The 21,171-nt window shown below is 41.8% G+C and overlaps 1 long non-coding RNA gene across 1 annotated transcript; it reads right to left on the bottom strand.

The window, feature by feature from the left end:
• Positions 1-6,875: 6,875 nt before the first annotated feature.
• LOC131495954 (uncharacterized) lies at positions 6,876-14,518 on the bottom strand. The gene is made up of 2 exons (XR_009254201.1): positions 14,380-14,518; positions 6,876-7,434 (listed from the first exon to the last, which is right to left on the bottom strand). It is a non-coding gene; the product is annotated as an uncharacterized LOC131495954 (long non-coding RNA).
• Between the last annotated feature and the right edge of the window lie 6,653 nt (positions 14,519-21,171).

Here is a 21,171-nt window from a genome sequence, read left to right as displayed (position 1 = left end):
GAAGAATTGATTCCAAGTAAGTAACCAGACATGTAGAAACAGATTTATATAAAAGACTTTCCCGACAGCATTAATTACAATACAGAAAGATGAAAAACAAACATAATTCAATCTCTTCAATAATGTTTCTTGGACTATGGTGGACTTTTATAGGGCCATTAAAATTGTGATGTGGAATATGCATAAAATTATTAGAAGTATTCACTAAGAACTTGCTGTGTTATTTCCAAGAATCGCACACCTCACAACACTAAACAAGTATTCTTTCCGGGAAAATCCCATAAGGTAAGTCAGCAATTGCAAAACTGCCCCTACACATCTGTAGTATAAAAGGAAACAGTTGAAACATTTCCGTAAAGCCAAGAGGCTATACCTCAAACGGCAGAATTCACGTTCCCATTCCACTTTTTGATGCTCTAACCGTGGTATCATGTCTTTGGCTTCTCGTAGCTCGTTTTGTGGTGCACTAACCATTTTTTCCATTTTTGTCATTTTTCCCATAAGAAATTTACAGTGATTTTGTTAAATTTCCGTAATTTCTCATAGGAAACAATTATATCTTGGATTTTCATGAAGCCAGCAGAATCTGCATCAGAGAAGAAACAAATAAAATATTTGAGGACTTTTTGCATATACAGGCCTGTGCATCTTCAATTCACTCATTCTCACATTGAATAAATATATACCTTCAATGAAAAATGTTATACTCAGCTCTACAGATACAATAGAGAAAACCCTTGGCTCTCGATTAGCCTAAAGTCTAGTGAAGGAGAAAGACAACTCAAATGGTAATTCTAAATTCAGATAGTTCCTATTAGAAGACAGAGTTCTGTGATCATAACTTGATCTAGATTGGGCCCAAGGAAGATAGATGTCCCTGAGGAAGAGATAACTATACTGAGGAATGAAGGATGACCAGGAGACAATTAAGCAAAAGAGGAAGACAAGCACTCTCGACAGTCTAGAGCATGTGCCGAAGTTCCACTGTAATCTGCTTCTGGCCAAGGTGGGGTAACACGTACTGATTGATCTTCCTACCTGAAGCAAGCAAAAACAAAACAGGTAAGATACAATTTTAACATGATTTTCAAGACGCAGAACTTCAGACAATGAAGGACAATGATCCCTGAAAACAAAACACGTTAGCCTAACATATATGCCCAAGTTCACTGTCTTGAGAGAGTTTTCAGGCTACGACACAGGAGACATAAATTATTTAAATAGATTTCACCAGACTCCTTGATTCGAGGAAGCAAAACTGAGAGTCTGGTGAAGTCAAGGCAGATAGAGATGATAGGTCAGCACCGAGGAGAGGAGAAAGCAGAACACAGAAAGTACCCTGGGCATCTGCACAGGGTCCCCTTTGGCTATTCAGCAGAATAACAACCAGTGCATACATGGAAGGAAGTCATCAAGGGAAAAAAATCTGAAAAGAGTAGAGGAAACACTGCTTAGTGCTCCCACAGCATGAGGGACAGTATCTATTCACATTAGCTAAGATAGAAAAACTCATAATTTGCCTTAGGCTGATCACCACTCTGGATTCATCCAACAATTCATAAGAGCAAGACTAAAGGATCCAACTGTTTGTAAGTAACTATATCTCCAAACAAAGCATGAAGAGATAACTAGAGGCATAGAAGCTATTGTTTTCAAAACCAAATAGCACTTACAGAGACGTAAATTATGTTAGTCATGAACAATACGATGGGTAGGAATAAACACAGACATCACAAAACAAAAGACTGAAGTTTAACATTGGAAACCTGGGAGAAAACTTCAAGTGGGAAATACACACTTGCCCAAAGAGGCAGGGGAAAGGGACAGGAAAATTATGGCCCAAATATTCCTAAACTTCATGAAAACTATAATCCCACCGACCAAGGAAGGATCTGTCTAGGAAAGAAGAAATGGAAGTCAACTTTTGTAATTTTCCTAAACTATATACGATGTGGTATTGACATTACTGGAAGGGAGACTGTGATGCTGAAGCCATAGACTATAAACCCTAAACCAACCATTAAAGCAGCAAAACTGAAAAGTTCTAGCTAGGAAGCCTAAATAAAGTGAATAAATGAATCAATGAATAAATATATTAAATAAAACTGAATAAATAAAGCTGCTTTCACAGGAAGGAAGGACCAAATGAGGTAAACAAGTAAATAGGGCTATAGGCTGTAGGCTGCAGAGTGAAGATGCCCAGAGGGGAGTAATTAGCAAAAGAAAAGTGCCTTATGGATCCTGAGGTAGCATCTGTCTTCTCCCCTAGACTAGTTAAGATAAACAGAGAATGTGCCTCAGGTCAGCTGTTAACAACCATTTGCCAGGGGCCAGGATTTTGTTTTATATTGACCCAAACCCCTAACACCCTATATCTTCAAACCCCCTTTCCCTCATGCCCACGAGTTCATGTTCACAGACTGTCTCTTTGGGCACGTCCATCACCATGTTTGGAAGCCTTCTGATCCTAATTAAAACAGAGCAAGGACCCTTAATCTTGCCTCGTGTGTTCTCCGGGACATTAGCTGTCTCTCCCATTGTAATCCTGCATCTCGCTGCCGTCTTGCTAGACAAGCAAGAAACCTAGACCCAGAGTCTACAGACACATACAGAAGCAATACATAGATTGCTTTAGCTAGGAACATTTGTTTATATTCCTTCTCTTAGTTATTGCTTCCCATTTTATTGTTTATGGAAATGCAATTTATATTTAAGTTAATATATTTTTAAGAAACCTGGAGATTATTGTTTTTTGAGCAGTTTCCTTATGGTTATTCTGGTTCATGAGGTCACATGGTACTTATATAGCTAAGTTAGTTTCCCAGTTCATATACATAAGAATCATTCATAAGAATGCTTTCCTGAACTCCTATTTGTTAGATAGCAGACATAATCTATTTCCAGACACAATTACTTATTTAGACAAATCTATTTTATACAACTCATGTTCTCTTGAGTGGAAAATCAGAATGGATCAGATAATTGCTAAAGAGAAAAAACAAGAGTAACAGCAAGGCAGACCTCTATCTCTTTTGGAAGTTGAACTTTCTTTCCAAAGACAGGAACTCTACTTGAGACATGCCTATCTCATTCTTAAACATTTGCATATCTTGATGTAATTCTTCACTTAGATATACTTCAGATGCTGGAAAACTAGATGCTGAAGAAGAACTCACAATTTCTAATTCAGAATCAATAATTTTATAGTTAGGAGTACTGTCATTATCTGCATATAAAGGCTTCTGGAAAAAAGTCTTGTACTGGTTTTGTTTTCTCGTGTTTGTGACAGCAGAAATATCATGACTTTTTGTTTGAACCATGTGTTTCATCACATCGCAGCAGGCAAGCCAAAAATGAAAAAGGCTCTCTGAATCACTAGACTGAGGTTTAATTTACAATCGGTGGTATTTTGGTCCATATTTTTTGCCATTTGCATGTCAAACTCCTGGCCTTCTTTCACTTTAAGTGTAACTAGTGGTTTCCTTGCTTTTTTATTTTCTATATCATTTTAAAAATCCACATTGTTGTTAAAAAGATGCTCAATGTCTGGTTTGTTCTCATTTTCATAGTCTGATTTACTTTCTTTCTTTAGTATGAAATTGATTGTCAAATTGGTTTCCATACAACACCCAGTGTTCATCCCAACAGGTGCCTTCCTCAGTGCCCATCACCCAGCCTCCCTTCCCTCCCATCCCCCATCAATCCTCAATTTATTCTGTTTGTGAGAGTCTCTTATGGTTTCCCTCTCTCCCTAAGGTTTTTTTGTTTTGTTTTGTTTTGTTTTCACTTCCCCTCCCCATGGTCTTCTGTTAAGTTTCTCAGGATCCACAAAAGAGTGAAACCCTATGGTATCTGTCTTTCTCTGTGTGACTTCTTTCACTTAGCATCACACTCTCCAGTTCCATCCACGTTGCTACAAAAGGCCATATTTCATTCTTTTTCACGGCCAAGTAGTATTCCGTTGTGTATATAAAACACAATTTCTTTATCCATTTTTCAGGTGATGGACATTTAGACTCTTTCCATAAATTTGGCGATTGTTGAAAGTGCTGCTATAAACATTGGGGTACAAGTTCCCCTACGCATCAGCACTCCTGTATCCCTTGGGTAAATTCCTAGCAGTGCTATTGCTGGGTCAAAGGGTAGATCTATTTTTCATGTTTTGAGGAACCTCCACACTATTCTCCAGAGTGGCTGCACCAGTTTGCATTCCCACCAACAGTGCAAGAGGGTTCTTGTTTCTCCACATCCTCGCCAGGATCCATAGTCTCCCGATTTGTTCATTTACACACTCTTGACTGTTGTGAGGTGATATCTCAGTGTGGTTTTGATTAATATGCCCCTGATGATTTGCTTTCTTTTAAAGAAAGCTTAGAAGATGACTGACAAGTACATTCTGGAGACCCAGAGTATGAATAAGAGAGAATGACATTTTCAAGACTAGGGTCTTTTTGTTCAGGAAATGCCTGAAATACTACCGAGACAGACGCTCTAAATGCATCTTCTTCCTCACAATCAAGTACAGAATTTGTCCAATTCGAAGGTATTTCCTTTCAGTTGGTTCCTCCTGAGAGTGACCCCATGGTGGTTCTTCTTCAAGATGAGTAGGAATGCTGTATTGTTAACAAATTTCACCAAACTTCAACTTTCACTCACTGGTGATGAGTTTTAAGCTATCTTTCCAGTCTAATATGCCTTATTTGGTACACATTTCCTCAAAGTTTTGCATTGAAGCATGTCTTAAATATACAGATATATCATGCTCCCTATCACATTCCTTATTCATTGCTTGTTCTTGAGTCATTTTTTGCAGTTGCAAAAACGGATGGTTAATTTCCTTGTTTTGATTTTCACATGTCTTTTCTGCAAGGATACATGTTTGTAAAAACACCTTATCCTTAAGTAATCAAGTATGGACAAAGAAAAATGAGAAAATAATTAAAATTTAACTGTTAACTTTCTTAACCTATGTTTAGCTGTTCCAAAGTCACTGGATTGTAAACTCCTGTAAGAAGTGAAAACTTGCCTAAGCCTAAGGCAGAAGAAAATATGACTCATAAACTTAACCTTCTCACTTTTTGGAACTAAAAAATTCATTACGTGTTAAATCGACCAAAAAAGAATTTAGATGATTTTTAATGGCACAAACCTAAAAAATGTTTAGTTTACCATCCCTTATAAAGAGCACTAAAGTGCATTTGAGTACTTTTTAAAGATGAATAACTAGAGAATTGGAAAACTTTAAACTAGTAGCAGCCAAATCAATATCAAAGAGAAAGAAATGCGCTGGCAGTGTGAATCGGCTTAAGATTCTCTCTCTCCCCTACCCTCACCGACCCACGTGCTCTGTCCTCCCTCAGTTAAAAGAAATAATTAAAAGGGAAAGAAATCATAAGGAACAGAAAATGCATTTACAGGATAGTACTCTATTTATTGAAAAATATCTGTGTGTAAGTGGACTCCCACGGTCCAAACCCACCTAGTTCAAGGGTCAACTGTATACCTGTATGATGTCTCCACTAAGAGATTACCGGAACTTAACATAGCGCCAAATTAGAAAATCAAAACCCCGTTCCTACTTTCCCATTCTTTTCTGGACACTATGGCCATTTTATTGGCCTTCAGACATCTTCACATTTAAAACAAGTATTTTCTTGGGGGGCCTGGGTGACTTAGTCGATTAGGCGCCCAACTTTGGTTCAGGTCATGTTCTCAATTTCATGAGTTCGAGTCTTGCATTGGGCTCCTTGCTCTCAGTGCAGAGCCTGCTTCGGATGTTCTGTCCCCCCACCCCCCTCTCAACAATAAACAAACATTCACCAAAGTATCCTCAATATATAGTAAGTCACTAAAAGCCACTGTGATCATTTTGTCTTCTATTTCTATAGCACGCTTTACAGTTTACAAAACGTTGCCACATTTGTTCATTCCACATAACCAAGAGGTGGGTATTAGTGCCATTTTTAGGAACGAGGTCATTGACATTCAAGCAAGTTTTTCCAAGATCCCACAGCTAGGAAGTGACGGAACCAAGATGCTAGCATGTCTTTTGATTTCAAATACAGTGCTTTGGGGCGCCTGGGTGGCGCAGTCGGTTAAGCGTCCGACTTCAGCCAGGTCACGATCTCGCGGTCCATGAGTTCGAGCCCCGCCGTCAGGCTCTGGGCTGATGGCTCGGAGCTTGGAGCCCGTTTCCGATTCTGTGTCTCCCTCTCTGCCCCTCCCCCGTTCATGCTCTGTCTCTCTCTGTCCCAAAAAAAAAAAAAAAAACAGTGCTTGTAGCATTGTGCAGCAGCTGCCTGAGCCTAAGAGATCAGGACCTTTTCACCTCCTTCCCTAGTTGTCACCTTAGAATAGGTCATCATTACTTTATATTACTACAAGTAGGACTGCGAAGTTATTTTAATTATCCAAAATGGGTTTTACTTATTGAAGCACCACTAAACCAAACTGTGGTCATCATAATCCCAATGTTCCTTGTAGATCTACTTGACAATCCCAATATATTATTATCAAGTCCCAGGCCTTATCTTTGGAAGGTTCAAGTGGTAAACACCATAATCCAAACTCTTTCTGGATGTCAGTAGGAGTTTGACACATCCGTATACACCACAGGATCATACACTTGGCCATAGGTTGACCTAGAGTAATTCTTTAGTGTTTCAGATAACTTAACTCCAAAACCCAAACTCATTCCCTCCAAGCCTTCGTTTTCTGCACTAATACTACACAACTTTCATTATGTCTGCAAATTGGCAGAACTCTACTATGTTGTGTGGTCATAACACATAATTATTTTATCACATATAGGAAAACATACAAGGAAATCGTTTCTGTGGGCAAATGCAGAGATGAGAGAGTGAAGTCAAAGCATCTCTTGGACGTTTTAACATCACTCCATGCTTATACTTAAAAATAAGAAGAAGACAGTACCTCAGGAAGAGAAGGTGATTCTACATCTTCCTCTTCTCCTAATTCTAATGCTGACATCGTATCTAGAGAATACGGTCACAGATAAATTAATGAAAACATGTGTTACTATGAATTTTAAACACATACACAAGTCTATCTCCATTCATGAATATTTCAATAAAATAAAAGCAATAGCAGAAAAGATGTTCAGGGGGTTCAAGATTTTCCAGAAGTAAAAGGGGGTCGTACTTGGGATACTTATAAAGAAAGATAGCAAGAGAAAAATATCTTCGCGAATAAAGGATAATATATTTGGATCTACATACTTTCAGATTTTTCTCGTACTAGCATTTAATCATAGGAAAACAACTCACAGAGATTCACTAGCTTACCACTTCTGTCATTTTTATGCACTCCACCAGCAGAAGTCAAACTGCCATTAACTGTTTGCTCTGGTGGCACATTTTCAATAATACCAACACCATCTTCCTTTGCTTCCGTTGCTGACTTTGCTGTTCCTTCCTAGAAAAACAGCACAAAACAAAAACCCAACTTCAGAAAAATATCACATTAATTCATTTGGTCACACACTCACCCACTCAGAAAGACAGGCACATCCTGTATCTGTCAAGTCATAGCCACGATCCGGGGCAGAGCTGGAAACAGAAATAAAAGACAGAGTCTCTTCTATATGCTAGTAGCGGTAGAGATGCATGAAAACAGGTAAGGACAGAAAAATACCATCCACTAGTTCTGCAAGGGAAGTGAATAACGTACAGTGAAGGCACAAAGGAGGAAACACTTACATTTGGGAAGCTCAGCAAACACTGGGAAGATAGGGCTGTATCTTAAAAGACACACAAAGTGCACAGGGAGGGTGTGAAGGGCATTCTAGAAGGAGCAAAAGGATCAAGTATGAAATAACATAGTAAGTGACAACACCTATGCGATATGGCAAAACTGGAACAGAGTTCTTGGCAATGGGATAGATAGAGATTACTGGAACATGAGGACGAAACAAAAAAAAAAGGGGGGGGAGCAGTGTTATGCTAGAACATGAATTTTCTCCTTCAGATAATGGGGATCCATTGAATAAGCAGAAGAATGACATTGTCACAAGTATATTTTAGAAAGGTCACTCTGGAAGCAATGTAGGAGGAATGTCAAGGAAGCAAAACCAGAAGAGTACTGCAAAATTATAGGTGAGAGACTGAATTACAGGACTAACATATGAAAAATGGTAAGCAGGTACAAACTATCGAATGTGGTGAGTGACAGCATGCGGTCATTTCAGGGAAGTTCGGAGTCCAGGACTTTTCCTGTTTCAGGGATGCTATTTATCAGACTAGGGAACACAAATGACAGAGCAGATTACAAAGAGTCAGGAAAGAGGAAAGGGAAAGCACGAGAAACAATGTCTTTAAACTAGGGCGTATTAAATTTAAAGTACCCAGGGGACGTAGGAAGAACATGTTAGGGCCGCCTGAATGCCTCAGTCAGTTAGCACCTGACTCTTGATTTTGGCTCTGGGCATGATCTCACAGTTCATGGGTTCAAGCCCCCCATCTGGTTCTGCGCTGACAGTGCAGGGTCTGCTTGGGATTTTCTCTCTCTCCCTCTGTCTCTCTGCCCCTCCCCACTGGTGCTCTCTCTGTCTCTCTCTCCAATTAATAAATGAATAAACTTTAAGAAAAGAAAAAGACAGAAAATTCAGATCAATACAGTCCAAGTAAGAAAAAAGCCCATCATAAATATCTATAAAACATATTAAACTGATATAATGCAAACCTACACAGAACTCTGAAGTTGTGAAAAGGAAAGTAAAAGGAGGCGGGAGGAGTTAAGATGGCAGAGGAGGGGGATCAGAATTTCCCTTGTCCCTCAAACACAGCAGTATTGAGGTCACAACACTCGGAATACCAGGAGTACAGGCTGCAGAGGGACAGAAAAATCTCCACAGGTGCAAACAGACAGCTTGGCGGGAGGACAGAAGGGTGTGTATGCGAATTGGGAGAAATAAAATGGGCAGCACAGGCATGGAGTGGGGGAAGCCCTTTGGTGGAGAAACCAAAGGAAGATAGAGAGAGGGGCTGCGGGAAGTGCATTTGGATATGAGAAAGCCTGTCTGGACCACAGACCAAGGAGAGGTCCAGAGAGCCAGTTTCTACTTTGCAAAACAGCCTTAGAGGCTAAAAAACAGAATTTTCAAGGTTGCCAGACTTTCTCTAGAAAAGAGCTACCACCTCCCATGCCTGGTGGGGAGGGAGCCGCCCCTAGGCTTGGTAGCAATCTCAGGGCTACCCTGGGAGAGAACACCTTGAGTATGGTGGAAAGGGGAGGTATTGCCCTGCCCAAGGGAAAAAGACCCTGCAGGCACGAGCCAGAGGCCCTCTGTCCACTGCACAGAGTGGCGCTACTCCAGAACCAGGTCCGAGCAAAGCGGGATCCTACAGGGTTTTGAATCCCAACTCAGTGCTCAGGGAGCACAGGAGACTGTGCAGCAAGGCAAGCCGGCCCCCCAGGCTATTCCGTGAGGACGGCCTGAACAGTGAGTTTTGAGACACCTCGTGTGGGCAGGAGAGATTGGGGTGTCGCCATTTCTCTCCCCATGACCTACATCGTGGGGCTTCAGGGAACGGACAGTGAGCCTCAGTGGAGGCAGGCCCATTACACCAAACCCTGCCTCTCTGTGCCTGGTAACTGCTTCTCTATGGGAGTGACACTGACACTGATGGGACCAGACAGCCCCTCCCCTACACCAGCACAGCCACCAGTCCCAGGCACCAACAGACAACTCTCCTCTGGTTTCGTATCTGAGTTTGTTTGTTTTCATTTGAATTATTGTTCTTTTCATCTTTTCTTTTTTAATGTTTATTTCTGTATTTTGAGAGAGAGAGTGAGTGATCAAGCAGGAGAGGTACAGAGAGAGGGAGAGAGAGACAGAATCCGAGCAGGATCCATGCTCTCACTGCAGAGGCTGGTGGGGGTATCGAACCCACCAACAGCGACATGACCTGAGCCAAATTCAAGAGTCGGACACTTCATCAAATGAGCCGCCCAGGCGCCCATCTTTTCTTTCCTTTTCTGTCCCTTTCTCCTCTTTTTCCCTTTTTTGTCTTTCTACTCTCCTCTTTCCTCTTCTCCCGTTGGAATCAGCCTAGTAGTCTCGAGTTGATTTTCAGTCAAAGCTAATTATATATATATTTTTTTCTCTTTGTTCCTCTGTTCTGATTGTTTGTTTGTTTGATCGGGCATTTTCTCTATACCTTTCCAGATCTCCTTCTTCCTTTTCCTCCTTCTCTTTCTGCATGAAGCCCTAGAGCTCCTTTGAGTCACTGCCTGGTCTTTTTTTCCACTCCTGTCATTTCTCGCTTTGTTTGGGCTAAGGATTCTTCACCACCCTCTTCTCCTTTTTCCCAAGATTACATCAACAAACAAATCAAAGCACACCGGGTGGAAGGCCCAAACTACCACTCCAAGTAGTGTGAGAAGCAAGCAAAGATGCACCAAAAGAGTGCACACAACACACTCCAAAAACACTCGTTCGACCGCCAGGTCCTGGACAGTGTATGACCCCTTTTTATTATAGTAGTACTCACAGGTGTGGGACACAGAACAAGCTATTACAACACATAAAGGACAAGAAACTAGCCAAAACGACAAAACGGAAGAATTCTCCTCAAAAACAATTCCAGGAAGAAAGGACAGCCAGAGAAGGGCTCAAAAGAGACAGAAACAATATATCTGATCAAGTTTTTGGAACTGTCACGTTGAATGCTGAAAACGAAATGTTGTCAAGGAGATACAAAATAAACGGGATGCAGTGACAGCAAGGATGGGAGAAGCAGAAGAGAGAATCGGTGAAACAGAAGATACAATTGTGGACAAAGATGAAGCAGAGAAAGAAAGAAAGGAAATTACTAGACCACGAGGCAGGTACTAGAGATCTAATTGACTCGGTGAGATGAAATAACAGCCACATCATAGGGGTCCCAGAAGAAGAAGAGTGAGAGAAAGGGGCAGAAGGTTTATCTGAACAACTTGTAGCTGAGAGCTTCCCTCATCTGGGGAAGGAAACAGGCATCCAAGTCCTGGCGGCACAGAGAATTCCCTTCCAAATCAACAAAACCAGGTCAACACCACGATGTGTCATAGTGAAACTGGAAAAATACAAAGATCAAGAGAGAATTCTGAAAGCAGCTAGGGACAAATGGGGCTTAATCTGCAAGGGAAGACACATAAGGGTAGCAGCAGACCTGTCCAATGAAACTTGGCAGGGCAGAAGGGAGGGGTAGGAAACAGTCAATGTGTTGAACGGGAACATATGCAGCGAAGAACGCTTTCCCCAGCAAGGCTGTCATATGAATAGAAAGAGAGAGAAAGGCTTCCCCAGACAAACAACACCTCATGGAGTTCATGACCACTAAACCAGCCCTGCAGGAGATCCTAAGGGGCGACTCTGTGAGTGGAAAGCAGCAGAGACGACAAAGGACCAGAGGCCTCACCAAAAGCATGAAACCTTCAGATAACACAATGGCACTAAATCCATATCTTTAACTAATCACTCTGAATGTCAATGGACTCAATGCCCCCATCAAAAGACACAGGGAATCAGAATGGATAAGACACAAAACAAAACCAAAGAACAAGATCCATCTATATGCTGTCAACAAGACACTGATTTTAGACCCCAGGACACCTCCAGATTCAAAGTGAAGGTGTGGGGAACAACCTATCATGCTACTAGAAGTCAAAAGAAAGCTGGAGTCGCCATACTTCCATCAGACAGACTAGATTTTAAACCAAAGACGGTAGTAACAGATTCAGAAGGGCTTTTTATCATAATTAAGGGGTCTATCCATCAAGAGGACCTAACAATTGCAAACGTTTATGCCCCAAAGTGAAACGCCCACATATATGAATCGATGAATCACAAACATGAATAAATGTATACATACAAATACCATGATTGTAGACGACTTTAAGACTCCACGCATGGCAATAGGCAGATCGTTAAGGCAGAAAATCAGTAAGGAAACATAGATCCTATGTGTCACTGAACCAGATGTATTCAGATACACAAATATATTGACCTTCATATATACATTTATATACCTGGATATCAATACGGATATATTGAGATCTTTTCATCCAACAGCAGTAAAATGCACATTCTTCTTAAGTGCACATAAAACATTCTCCAATATAAGTGACATCTTGGGTCACAAAACAGCCGTCCACAAATATAAAAGGACTGAGATCGTACCTTGCATATTTTCAGATCACAACAACGAGCACTTGCTCATTCTTTCTCTCTCTTCCTCCCTTTCGAAGAGAAATACAAACAATACAAAAACATTTAGCACACCTCCTTCCAAAAAAGAGAAAAAAAGAATAAACCTTGTGGGGCAATGAGTCATGGATGAAAACCACACACAGTAGAATTCCATAACCAGTATGTTGACAATGGAGTTGACAGAAAGTGATGTACTAAGAGAACAGACACTAAAAAATGTTTTCTGCAAGAAAATATTAGGGTAGGGGTAAACCATTAAAAAAGAGCATGGTGGGGAGGAACACGTCTGTGGCTCATTCAGTTCACCGTCCAACTTCAGCTCATGAGTCATGATCTCACGGCTGTGGGTTTGAGCCCCACATAGAGCTCTTTGTTGACAGCTCGGAGCCTGGAGCCTGCTTTGGATTCTGTGTCTCCCTCTGTCTCTGCCCCTACCCCACTTGCACTCTGTCTCTCTCTCTCCAAAATAAATAAACTTAAAAAAACTACTCTAAAAAGCATGGGGGGAGAAGGAAAAAAAAAGGAAAAATAAATAAGAAATGACCAATCAATCAAGCATGAGCTTAAGACAAGGAAGAAAAGGAAAAATGTGAGCAAAATAAGTGAGTGGAAACAACATACATTTTTCAGCAGGTACATAAGTAGGATTGGGAATGTTCTATGAACAATAGTCTCTTTTAAACCTTTTGAACATACATATATAATCTATACGTAAAACAGAGGTTTTCATTCACAGTATATCCTTAATAATACTGACTTTTATCACTACAGTTATCTGGTTGTGTTTACTGTTATAAAGAATTTAAGTTTTTTCACTATAAAATAAATTTTTCAATTATTGGCATCTGTCGCTTCTTAAAGGCTGTAAATTTTTGCTAGACTAAGAGAAGAACAGAAAAAGAAAGTTTCCTAAAACAACTTTCATTATGGAGAAAGAATTGGGAATGAGTATTCTAGGAAGAAATGTGAACCTTCAAAGGATGCATATAATGGGACAGAGATGGGGTTGAAAAAACAAAGGCTGAGAAAATTTTCTCTGCAATTCTAAGCTCGCGATGGGAGGATATTAAAAATTTACGGTAATCTTTCGTATGTAACTACTGATTTCCTCCATAGAATGGAAACGCAAATGAGCGTTTATACATATGAAACACCAAAACGGAATATAAACTGACCTTACTTTTTAAATTCACATATATAATTGTGATATATCATGCGTATTTCATTACTTTTCAAATTCCATTCTACGGAATTCCATTTCCCTACTCATTTATTCACATTAAACAACTATGACATTGCTTCTTACAAGCAAGACTTCATTCTAGGAGCTCCAGGAGTCAAACAAGTGGTTTCCTAACCTCCAGTAGCTTATAATGATTTAGGGGCTTTGAAATGAATATTTAACTAAATATCAGATGTCTGAAACTTAAATTTTAGAATCTGACACAAGGACTAGGAGGAGATATTTTTAAAAGCTAGAATAGGAAAGATTTCTGAAATTAGAAATTTGACAACTTGGCTAATGAAGAGCCTCTGCTCATAGAGCTACTCTTCTCAGCAAAATACGTATTCTTCAGGGAGATGCACAATCCTAACTTACTCTTCATGGAGTTATTTCAAAAATACAGGGAAATACCTTTGTAAGGTAAATGTTGAGAAATAATGTAAACATCTAAGTTTCTACATTTTCTAATATTATTTTAGTCTAAATGTAGAACAAAAGATAGTGACAAAGGAAAATCCTGTATCTCTCTCTCAAAATAAAAATTGCCCGGGGCGGGGGCAACCTACAATAGATAAATGGATCCAATAAAATTTCATTTAGGCATGAATATTATCAGTCATGTTACTATCACAGCAAGAATCTTTATCCTTAACCAAATATCATATTTCCTCCATTATGGGAAAGCTTTTCCCAATGTAATTTGAAGGTCATTATATATTTTCCAGACCATTCTTTCCTCAGCCTTCACTTCTAGGAATTACCAAAGTAAAACAAAAGAAAACAAAAAATTCAACGTGTCATATATCTGTCAAGGGGTTTGTTCTTGCTAAATTTCCATTACATGCATAAAATGATGATGAACAGGCTACTCTTAAATTTTCAGAGTAAATAAGGGAGAAAACTAAATTCAGAGCAAGAAAGTGAGTTTCACAGGAGGGTACTTTACCTTGGTACCAAAATCTAAGTCTTGGCTAGCTGATGTAGGCCATGAATCATCAGGACCAGGTTTGTCGGAAAGCCTTTAGAGCAAAAATATACAACAAAAACATGTTCATTTATTTAAAAACAAAATTTCAAAAATTAAGGGAAAGGTCAGCTATCTGTTTATTCAAAGAAGTCTCTTGGTATAATTAAAAGTTGGCCTCTGGTTTTTTCATTTTTTAATTCCAGTAATAGTAACATTCAGTGTCTTATTAGTTTAAGTTGTACAATATAGTGATTCACCAACTCCATAGTCACCCCGTGCTCATCATGACAAGGGCACTCCTTCATCCCCATCACCTCTTTCACCCCTCCCACCAATCACCTCCTCTCTGGGAACCGTCCGTTTGTTCTCTGCAGTTAAGAGCCTATTTCTTGGTTTGTCTCTCCCTTTTGTCTCCCTTTGCTCATTCGTTGTTTCTTACGTGCTACATGAGTAAAATCATATGGTATTGTCTTTCCCTGACTTTTCTTTTTTTTTTTTTTTTTAAATTTTTTTTTTCAACATTTTTTATTTATTTTTGGGACAGAGAGAGACAGAGCATGAATGGGGGAGGGGCAGAGAGAGAGGGAGACACAGAATCGGAAACAGGCTCCAGGCTCCGAGCCATCGGCCCAGAGCCTGACGCGGGGCTCGAACTCACGGACCGTGAGATCGTGACCTGGCTGAAGTCGGACGCTTAACCGACTGCGCCACCCAGGCGCCCCCTTCCCTGACTTTTCTTAACCTACTACTCTCAGACTCCATCCAGGTGATTGCAAATGGCAATATTTCATTGTTTTATGGTTGAGTAATATTCCAGTGTGTGCATGTGTGTATGGATATACATATACACACACATACATACATATAGGACTTCTTCGTTCACTCATTTGTCAATGGACCCTTGTGCCGGCTATTGGAAATAATGCTGCAATAAACACAGGGGTGCGTGTGTCCTATGGAATTCGTGTTTTTGTATTCTTTTGGGTAGTATCCAGTAGTGCAATTACTGGATCATAGGAGAGTTCTGTTTTTAAGTTTTTGAGGAACCTCCATACTGTTTTCCACAGGGGCCGCACCCATTTGCATTTCCACCAACAGTGCAAAAGGGTTCCTTTGTCTCCACATCCGCGCAAACACTTGCTTCTTTTTTCTTGGAGTATAGCCATTCTGACAGGTGTGACGTGGTTTCTCATTGTAGTTTTGGGGAGCATCTTTTCATGGGTCTGTTGACCATCTGTATGTTGTCTTTGGAAAAATGTCTGGTCATTTCTTCTGCTCTTTTTTAAACTGGGCTTTTTCGAAGGGGGGGGGATGTTGACTTGTATCAATTTTTTATACATTGTGGATACTACCCCTTTACTGGATTTGCAAAACATTTGCAAATATGTTCTCCCATCCCAGAAGTTGCCTTTTAGTTTTACGGTTTGCTTCACTGTGCAAAAGCTTTGTAGTTTCATGTAGTCCCCCTAGTTTGTTCTTGCTTTATTTACCTTGGCTCAGGAGACATAACGAGTAAAATGTTGCTACAGCCAAATTGAGAGAAATGATGGCCTGTGGTCTCTTCAAGGATTTTTTATGGTTTCAGGTCTCACACTTAGGTCTTTAATTCATTTTGAGTTTATTTGTGTGTATGGTAAAGAAATTGGTCCAGGTTCATTCTTTGGCATGTGGCTTGTCCAGTCTTCCCAGCACCATTTGGTGAAGAGACTGCCTTTTCCCCACTGGATAGTCTTTCCTGTTTGTGGAAGATGAATTGACCGTACAGTTATGGATTTATTTCTGTGTTTTCAGTTCTATTCCAAGAGCTACGTGACTGTTTTTTACGCCAGTACCCACCATAGTGTTTGGATTACTACAGCTATGGAATAAAACTTGAAATCTGAGATTGTGATACCTCCAGTTTTCCTCTTTCGCAATATTGCTTTGGCCATTCAAGGTCTTTGTGGTTCTATACAACGTTTAGGATTGATTGTCTAGCTCTGTGACAAATGCTGTTGGTATGTTGACAGGGATTGCATTACATCTGTAGATTGCTTTGGGTAGTGTAGACACTTTCAAAATATGTATTCTTCCCATCTATGAGCGTCAGATGTCTTTCTCTTTCCGTCACCTTCAATTTCTGTCATCAGTGAATGAATGGAAAACATCTGCAGCCAAAGAGTCTATCCAGAACACTATCATTCAGATGGAAGGAGAGATGAAGAGGTTCCCAAATAAATACTAAGTGAGCTCAAAACCAACAAACCACCTCTGCAAGAAATGTTAAAGGGACTCTTTAAGTGGAAAAGAAACACCTAAAGTGACAGTATTAAAGTGAGAAGCGCAAAAGCAATAAAAATGAGTATATCTGTAAAACATCAGCCAAAGTATTCACTATATCACTATATCACTCAAGTCAAAGGCACTGGGTGACAGGGGCACCTGGATGGCTCAATCGCTTGAGATTTCCACTCTTGATTTCAGCTCAGGATGTGATGCCAGGATCAAGGTATTGAGCCCTGGTTGGGCTCTGCACTGAGCATGGAACTTGCCTAAAATACATCCTCATTATCATTCTCTCTCTTTCTCTCAATCTTCCCCCATTCCCCCCACCCCACCCTCCCGTGCCTGTGCTCTCTCTCCTCATAATAAAAGGCACTGGGTGATAGGATGAATAAAATATAGAACTAAAGTAACAAAAGAAAACTGCAGTCGCCATACCAGGTCAGACAAATAGATTTCAAAATAAAACTGTAACAAGAGACAAAGGAAGACATTATAATACTAAAAGGTATAATACAAAAAAAGACCAAATGTAAACAAATATGCGCTTAACCTGAGATCATCGAACACAAAACTGTAAAAACCTAAAGTAAAGAACTGATACTCACAAAAACATAGTAGGACACTTTAACACCCCAATGACATCAATGGCGATATCATTCCACAGAAAATATACATTTGTATATTTTCTAACAGCATGCACTTGGGTTCGAGAATCGGTGAAGAAATACTCGACATGGAATGTGGGATAGCACCATGTCATTTCCAAAGAACGACTGCAGCTGTACGAGAAGATTCCTGAGGCCTCCCCAAAGGGTGGCACATACATTTGTCTAGACTTGGAAGCCAGAGAATAATCCTGACACCCACCCTTGTGTACTCCACTCAGCCGTTTGGGGAGACAACTGATCTGCTGTGGGGTAACTGCCTGGAGCCTCCTGGGACCTAAGCCTAAGCCTAACGGTAACCCTAACCAGAACCCTCACCCTACACGTAACCCTATATATCACACTAACTTTACAACAGATCCACATCCGAGCATGTGCCCTCACTTCAGCCTTCCATGCAATTCACAACACTGATGTCGCTTTGACCCTGGCGATGTCCCTGGAACGAACCATAAACCTAGCTAAGGCCCTCTCCTCATGGGGACCCAATTCCAACATCTGACAACAGCATGCACCCTGGTTCAAAAATCGGTGCAGAAATATTCGGCATGGGAGATGGAACATCACCATGTCATTTCCAACACTTGACTGCAGCTACAAGAGAGGATTTCTGAGGCCTACCCAAAGAGCGTCCCATAGAGTTGTCTGACCTTGGAACCCATGGACTAATCCTGACTGTCACCCTACCTTGTGCATTCCACTCAGCCCTTTGTGGAGAAAACTGCACTGCTGTGTTCCGTGCATAGAGCCTCCTGTGACCTAAACCTAACCCTAACTGTAACTCTAACTGTAACCCTCCACCTACACCTAGCCCTATCACAATAACTCTACATGAGACCCACAGTCGCCCATGTGTCCTCATGTCAGCCCTCCATGGAATTCACAATACTGATGGTGCGTCGGCCCTAGCAAGTCCCTGGACCGAATCTAACACTACCTAAGGCTCACTCGCCATGAAGAGTCAAAGCCAACTTTGACAATAGCACGACCACGGGTTGGAGAATTGGTGAAGAAATACTTGGCATGGAGCCTGGAACATCACCATGTCATTTGCAAAGCCGATTGAAGCTAAAGGGGAGGATTTCTGAGGCCTAGCCGAAGAGCGTACAATATACTTGCCTGGCCTTGGACCCAAAGACCATTCCTGACTGGAACCCTCCCTTGTGCACTCCCTTCATCCCTTCATGGAGACAAATGAATTGTTGTGAGTTCAGTGCCTGGAGCCTCCTGGGAAGAAACCCTAACCCTAACCGTAACCCTAACCATAACCCTGAACCTACACATAACCTTTTCTCTAAATCTAACACTACGCTTGACTCCCACCCTTGCATGGGCCCTCAACAGAGCCCTTGAGGAATATCATGGGACTGGAGTCACATCAGCCTAGGTGACTTCCCTGCACCAAACCCAAACCCTAGCTAAGGCTGTCTTCAGTTGGGGAACATTTCCAAAGTCTGACAGCACGAACACCCGTTTGAGAATCAGTGCAGAATTACTTGGCAAGGAAAGTGAAACATCACCATGTCATTTCCAAAGCAAGAAAGCAGCTACAGGAGAGGATATCTGAGGTCTACCTGAAGGGTGGCCCATAGAGTGTCTTGCCTTGGACCCAGAGTCTAATCCTGACTGGCACCCTCCCTTGTGTACTCCACTGAGACCTTCATGGAGACAACTGCTCTTCTGTGGGGTCAGTGCCTGGAGCCTCCTGAGACCTAATCTTAACCCTACCCATATCCCTAACCATACCCCTCACCCTACACCTAACCCGATCTATTGCACTAACTCTACACCAGACCCACAGCTGCGCATGTGCCCAATCTTAAGCCCTCCATGGAATTCACAAAACTGGTGTCCCATAGGCCCTGGCTAAGTCCCTGGACCGAACCCAAGCCGTAGCTAAGGCTCTCTCCCCATGGGGACACAATCCCAAAGTCTGACAACAGCACACACAAGAGTTCAAGAATCCTTGCAGAAATATCGGCAGGGAACATGGACTATTACCATGTCATTTCGAAAGTGTGACTGCAGCTAAAAGAGAGGATTTCTGAGACCTAATCGAAGAGCATACCATAAAGTTGTCTGGCTTTGGAACCCAAGGACTAATCCTGAATGGCACCCTTCCTTATGCACTCCATTCAGCCCTTTGTGGAGACAACTGAACTGTTGTGAGTTCGGGTCCTGGAGCCTGCTGGGACCTAACCCTAACCTTAACCCTGTCCATTACCCTCAATGTACACCTAACCATAACTCGAACCATAACCATACACTTGACCATGCACCCTCACATGGGCCCTCAATTCAGCCCTCAAGGCCGATCATGAAACTGGAGTCGCATCAGTCCTGGCGACATCCCTGGACAAATTCCTAACCCTAGGTAAGGCTCTCTCATCATGGGCACCCAATTCCAAAGTCTGACAACAGCAGGCACACGGGTTGGAGAATCGGTGCAGAAATACTCGGCATGGAACCTTGAACATCACCATGTCATTTCCAAAGTGCCACTGCAGCTGCACGAGAGGATTCCTGAGGTCTACCCGAAGGATGGTCCACACATTGGTCTGGCCTTGGAACCCAAACACTACTCCTGACCGGCACCGTTCACTTTGTACTCAACTCAGCCCTTCACAGAGACAACTGCTTTTCTGTAGAGTCAGTGCCTGGGGCCCCCTGGGACCTAACCCTAACGCTAACCATAACCCTCAACCTACGCATAACCCTATCTCACTAAGTATACACCAGACCCACAGCGGCACATGTGCCCTCACTTTAGCCCTTAAGGGAATTTATAACACTGGTGTCGTTTCAACACTGGAGCCTTCCCTGGACTGATCCCTAACACTAGTAAGGCCCTCTCCCCATGGAGACCCAATTCCAAAGTGTGACAGCAGCATGTACACAGGTTCGAGAATCGGGGCAGAAATATGCGGCATAGAAGCTGGAACATCACCATGTCATTTCCACAGCGTGACTGCAGGTGCATGAGAGGATTCCTGAGACCTACCCGAAGTGTGGCCCATAAATTTGTCTAGCCTTGGAACACAAAGACTAATCCTGACTGGAAACCTCCCTTGTGTACTCCACTCAGCCCTTCGGGAAGACAACTGCTCAGCTGTGGGGTCAGTGTCTGGAGCCACCTGGGACATAACCCTAACCGTAACCCTATCTATAACCCTCAACCTAACCCTATCTATCTCACTAAGTCTACACTAGACCAACGGCTGCCCATATGCCCTCACTTAAACCCTCGATGGAATTCACAAAAGTGTGGCTTCAGACATGGTGACGTCTTTGGAACAAACCCTTACCCTAGCGAAGGCTCTCTCCCCATGAAGACCCAATTTCAAAGTGTGAAAATAGCACGCACATGGATTCGAGAATCGGTGCAGAAATACTCAGCATGGAACTTGGAACATCACCATGTCATTTGCAAAGCAAGACTGCAGCTGCACTAGAGGATTCCTGAGGCCTAAACGAAGAGTGGCCTGTATAATTGTCGGGCCTTGGAACCCAACGACTAATCTTGACTGGCACCCTCCCATGTGTACTCCACTCAGCCGTTGGGGGAGACCACTGCTCAGCTGTGGGTTCAGAACCTGGAGTCTCCTGGACTCCATAACCCTAAAGTATAACCCTCAACCTACATTTAACCCTATCTCACTAAGCCTACACCAGACCCACAGCTGTGCATGAGTCCTCACTTCAGCACTCGATGGAATTCACAACACTGGTGTCACTTCAGCCCTGGCAACTTCCCTGGACCTAAACCTAAACCTAGCTAAGGCTCTCTCCCCACAGGGACCCAATTCCACAGTGTGACAACAACATGCACATGGGTTGGAAA

This window comes from Neofelis nebulosa, chromosome 15, assembly GCF_028018385.1.
Source record: "Neofelis nebulosa isolate mNeoNeb1 chromosome 15, mNeoNeb1.pri, whole genome shotgun sequence".
NCBI classification, from domain to species: domain Eukaryota; kingdom Metazoa; phylum Chordata; class Mammalia; order Carnivora; family Felidae; genus Neofelis; species Neofelis nebulosa.
This window is presented reverse-complemented; position numbering and strand designations above follow the sequence as displayed.